At 47.5% G+C, this 5,624-nt stretch overlaps 1 long non-coding RNA gene across 1 annotated transcript; it reads left to right on the forward strand.

The window, feature by feature from the left end:
- Positions 1-2,539: 2,539 nt before the first annotated feature.
- LOC129527137 (uncharacterized) lies at positions 2,540-5,118 on the forward strand. Its single transcript, XR_008672080.2, has 3 exons — positions 2,540-2,956; positions 3,253-3,410; positions 3,977-5,118. It is a non-coding gene; the product is annotated as an uncharacterized lncRNA (long non-coding RNA).
- The last annotated feature ends 506 nt before the right edge of the window (positions 5,119-5,624 follow it).

The following is a 5,624-nucleotide window of genomic DNA, read 5'->3' on the forward strand; positions in this document are numbered from 1 at the left end:
AAGCAATCCTCCCTCCTCGGCCTCCCAAAGTGGTGAGATTACAGGCGTGAGCCCTGGGGCCCAGCCACACAAGCAACTTTGGAGAAAGAGCAATGATCTGGGAAATTAAAAGGCCTTCCCCCACTCCCCACCTCACTAGGCATTTTTCTTGGCATCTGCACCGTCTCCTCCATGCTAACTTCTCTGGCTCTCCCTTCTCCTCTGATCATCTCACCTTTCTCTGCCATCTTCCTCAGGAGCAAAAGGAATTCCTCTCCTTGTCTCATGCTGAGTGGTTTGCAATCACCGTATGTCTAGATAGTTTACCAAAGTTTTTTTTTTTCCCAAAGACAGTTTTCCATCTAAGAAGAATTTTGATGCCAGGTGTGAAAATATTTTCATCTTGTTTCATGAAGACATTACACTTTTAGAACTAGAGGATAATTTTATAAATGCTGATATGAAACCTGCTTTTGCTTATAAAAATATAGAGTCAGCATATTTTTATGTCAATAGGCAAATCTATATTTTCTCTTTTAATGGCTGCATATTAATCCATATAGTTTCTTTAAACAATCTCTTTTTTTTTTGCTATACATTTAGGCTGTTTCCAATGATTGCTATTATAACATCCACACATCATCTTTGCAAATTTATCTAATTATTGCCTTATGATAACTTATTAGAAGTAAGATTTCTGAGAATGCACTTTTCAAAGATTTTTCTTGTATTGTTCAGCTACTCTTCAGGAAGTTCCTGCCAGTTTATACTCTCATAAGTTGTTTAATGTTATTGTCCCACTTACTATGAATGCTCTAGCTCTATCTCAGCTGTGCCTTGAGGTGTTAAAGAAAGAGCTCCTAGGGCCAGTTTGGTGGCAACAATAGCCAATTAGTGTGAGATTATCCAAAGGATGCAGAATCCCAGGGAGCAAGAATGGGGGCCGTGAGGTCCAGCTGCTTCACTCTATGTAGGTTCTTTTATGGCCTCTCTTGAAGGATTTGAAATTGATTGCTTGATTGATTTTATGAAGGAACACATTATTTCCCTCCAAATGATGGTGGTGGCGATGAGTCCATGGTCATGATGATACCAATGTGTGGTCATGACAGTGTGATATTGCTGAGGGTATGGACAATGGTAGTAACAGGTTAACAGTGGTTCTGACAGTGAGTGCAGTGCCATGATGGAGATGGTGGTGGTGCTGGTGTTGACAATAGGATGGCAGTTATGGTGGTGGTAGTGGTGACAATGTTGGTGGTGATGACTTATGATGATGGTAAGAATGGTGATGGTAACTGTGGTGGTAATAGTGAGTTCAGCACTGATAAGGGAGATGGTGGTGGTGGTACTGACAGTAGGGTGGTAGGAATGGTGGTTGTGGTCACAGCCATGTTGTGATGGTGGTTAAGAAGGTGGTGAGAATGGTGTTGACAGTTGGTGATGGTAGAAATGGTGGTGTGGCATTGACTGTGGGATGGTGGTGACAATGGTGAGAAGATGTGACAGTGGTGAGGGGCAGCGTGATAGAAGGGGGATGGTTGTGGTTCACGATAGTGGTGAGTGGAGTTGGTGCTGATGGGAAGCCTGGTGCTGATGGTAGTGCTGGGGTGTTGTGGAAATAGAAAGGTGAAAGTGCATAGATGATGGTGAAGGAATGCAACACAGGATTAAAATAGATACAAAGGGAGAGAGAGGTTGTCTTAGGAATGTGAATAAAGGAAGCAGCATATTCTAGACCTAGAACAGCGAGGAGACCCACTGGCCAGAGGGGATGGTGGGGGAGACGTGCAGCAGGAGTGGGTGCTGGGAAGAGTCCTGGAAGTAGTGAGAAGAATGGGGACTCCAGGAGGGCAGCACGGGGTGGCATTCTGGGTCCTGGGAGGGATAGGTCAGAACCAATTGTCCTGCTAGAGAAGAAAAGTGGATGAGGAGCCGGCTGTTGGCCCTCATGCTGGCCTCAAATGGAGGCAGAAGGTAGGCTAGGCCCTCTCCAGTGCAGGCAAGTGTCCCAGGCATGCTGGCAGCATGGAGGAAGAGGGTGTGAAGGGCCTTCAGTAGCTGAGCCAACCTTAGAATGCATGGGCATGGGGAGAGCTAAAATACCCTGTGCTCTTGTACCAGCTGTACCTGGCAGCTCCTACTCTCACCTCTGCTTGAGAGGGAGAAGGGTCTGAAGCAGGGACCCAGAGCTCCAGCTCCCTTCTCTCCCCCGGCTCCCTGCCTCTCAACAGCTCCCTGAATCTCCAGTAGGCAGTTTTTGTTCAGTAGAATTGCCTGGATTCAGAGCCCCTTCCCCGCCTTTCCAGGTATAGCATGAAGCTGTTTGGTGTGTATACAAAGCTGCAGGATTCACTCTTCCGGGGCACAGATGCCTGAGAAACTTCAGAGAGGCAGAAGGTGTGTGTCTGAGCAGCCATCATCTGGGCATCAAGGGGTTAACCCATCCCTGAGGGCTGGGCCAGGTCTTTTCCTCGGACTGGGCCCTGCCCTCCGGTTCCTCCATAGAAGCCACTGGCGTCAACTAGGAGCTCACTTTGTGGGAGGGAGAAACGTTTTTTTCTCTTATTTGAATGGTGCTGGTGACCTCACAAGGTTTCCATGGTAACAAGACCAAGGGAGCCAGGGGGACTTGGTGAATTAGGCCAAACAAACCCACCTCCAAGAGTCTTCTCCCAGACTCCGGGCTTGAGGATGAGGACTCCAGGTAATCAGTGAGCTTGCTGAAGAGGGAAGGTTGGGGGCTGGGGACATGCCAGGCCAGGACCTGCAACAGAAACCGCCGCCCCACCTTTCCTTTCTGTGCCCCACCCCGTCCTGCCTGAAAATTTCCTTTCCATGAGGGCTTGGTGCTGAGTGTGGCCCCCACAGGGATGTCTGTGTGGTCACAGAGTACCTGTGGGAGGGCAATTCTGACCCCAAGGTAGGAAGCAGTGATCCGGTAATTCCAGGCACCAAGGCAGATAAGAAGACCAAGGTAGGTGAATAGCAGAGTAGAGGCCTGGGTGTGAAAGGAGAAAGCCATGAGCATCTGGTTGGGAGTGGGAGCCCTGCTCTCTGAAGCTTGGCTTTCTCAGGAGCAGCTGGGGACTGGAGCTTGGGAACACAGGATCATGGGATCCAAGTGACCAGGGTTTGAAACCAGGCATAAATAATGCCTGCACTCTATGGTTGTGGCCTACATGGGACATCACAGGGAAAGCACCGAGTAGGTGCTCAATATGTGTTTGTTTCCTCCCTCCTTCCCTTCCTCTCCTCTCCACCACTCAACAGCCACAGCCTCCTCAAGAAGTTTGAAGTCTGCATTGAACTCATTAATTTCCAGCTTTTGGCCGGGCGTGGTGGCTCATGACTATAATTCCAGCACTTTAGGAGGCCAAGGTGGGCGGATCACCTGAGGTCAGGAGTTTGTGACCAGCCTCACCAACATGGTAAAGCCTCGTCTCTACTAAAAATACAAAAATTAGGTGGGCATGGTGGTGGCCACCTGTTATCCCAGCTTCTTGGGAGGCTGAGACATGAGAATTGCTTGAACTTGGGAGGTGGATGTTGCAGTGAATGGAGAACATGCCACTGCGCTCCAGCCAGGGCAACAGAGCGAGACTCCGTCTCAAAAAGAAAAAAAAAATTCCAGCTTTCAATTATTTGATCCTCACATAATTCAATGTCTAAAATATTGTACTCCTACATATTGTCCTAAAATTCTACCATGGAAGCTCCAACCATTGCTTTGCATGAAATCTCCTTGTAAATGGCAACATCTTATCTGGAAGTAATTGTCTTTTCCCTGGACAGGGGCACTTGTATGAGTGGATGGGGAGCAAATGGGGTGGGGTGGGGTGGGAGGGTAGATGGGGGGAATGAGTGATGTCTTGTTTGTTTGATTTTTGTTTTTTCTTTTTCTTTTTCTTTCTTCTCTTCTCTTCTCTTCTCTCCTTTCCTCTTCTCTCCTCTCCTCTCCTCCTCTCTTCTCTTCTTTTCTTTTCTTCTCATGCAGATGGGGCCCATGAGTGAGGAGGACAAGAGAGAAAGAGAAGTTTGGGTGGAAATCCCAGAGATTGTTCATCATGTGAGAGGAGCTGTGCATGCATTTCATGCCATACTCACACCATGGATGGAGAAAAAAAATCAAGCTTCACTTTCTAAGAATGGCCCTGGGGGCACTGCATCTAGTGCCTGTGCATCTGCAGACCTGCCGGATGCCTCCAGGGGAATCATGCCACCCTAAGCAAGAAAGGGCCCAGTTGCCAGGAGCCTGGAGGCAGAGAGCTGAGGAGCCAGCCCCTGACATCAGAATGGAGCTCAAAGGTTGGCTGGGTGTGACTCTGCCGCGGACAGCTTCTCTTGGGAAATCTACTTTAATGAATCCAGAGGAGCAATTTGTAATCAGCCCATCAGATGTTCAGCGACACTTAGCTGGAATCTCATTGCTGGACTCTGTGCCCCACAGTGGATGACAGTTCTCCATCAGGGTCTGCAGTCCTCTACCCTGGACTTGCTGCATCCTGGAGCCCCCAGCAGTCAGGTACCGGCTCTCAGAACTGCCTGCATCCCATTGGCCTGAGCTGCTGTCTGCCAGGGCTGCTGGTAACCAGGCCCACAGGGTTGGATATTCCCCCAACAGGGCAGCTCCCAGTCCAAGCCCAACTGTTACCAGCCCAGAAAGATGTTTCAGGATACCTCTTTCCTCCCCACTTCCCTGCCCTCTGCAGCTCCAGCTGGTGCACCCCATCTTTCTCTCCCCCTCCCTGCTAGGCTGGGCCCTAACAGGAGACCTTTGAGGTGGTTGGGCTTGTTCTGCAACCTTGAGTACCCTTGAGCTACTACCTCACTCCATTCCTCACTTTTCTTCTTCTTAAGGTTTCTAATTGGATTTTGCCAGTGTATTTATTTCAAAACTGGTCATCTTACTGACCTCGCTTATAGTCTCTTATTAGTTTTCTAGTTGATTCTCTTGAGTTTTCTGGATAAACAATAATATCATGTACAAATAATGATGGCAATTTCTCCTCCTTTCCAAATGTTGTGTTTCCTTTTGTGTTTTAATGTACTCTTGCCTTGGCTAAAACTTCCAAAACAATGTAAAATAATTGTGTTAATAGCAGGCTTTCTCATTCCACCCTGACTAAAATATGAATGACCCTGGCTAGGTGTTTTATTGCTAAGAATGATGTTGACGGTTGGTTGCAGATAGGTTTTTTTAATTATTATTATGCCAAGGAAATGTTCTTTTATTTTTATTTTACTAAGGGTTTTCAGCAGAATGGATATTCAGTTCTGTCAAATGAGTTTTTGATGTCACTTAAGATGATCACAAAACTATTTCCTTTCTGGTAATTGACATGATTAATTATAGGGGTGGATTTTCTGATATGTAAATGTCATCACTTCTAATGTAGACATCTTTGAATTGGGGAAGAGATCCATTGCTGGGGAGAATCTGTATTGGTTGGATCTGTATTGTGCTGAGTCCCATGAATGTGAACTCATAACTTTTCCCTCATCAACCCCTAATCCAGGATGGCCTGTCAGGCAGGAACACTGTGACGCCTAAGGGCTTGAGCTGGGGCTCTGGAGAGCTGGATGGGGTGTCAGCTTGTCCCAGGGTGATCTTTCTAAAGGCCAGTCCAATCACATGACTCCCT

The sequence above is a fragment of the Gorilla gorilla genome, chromosome 16 (assembly GCF_029281585.2).
Source record: "Gorilla gorilla gorilla isolate KB3781 chromosome 16, NHGRI_mGorGor1-v2.1_pri, whole genome shotgun sequence".
Taxonomy (NCBI): Eukaryota; Metazoa; Chordata; class Mammalia; order Primates; family Hominidae; genus Gorilla; species Gorilla gorilla.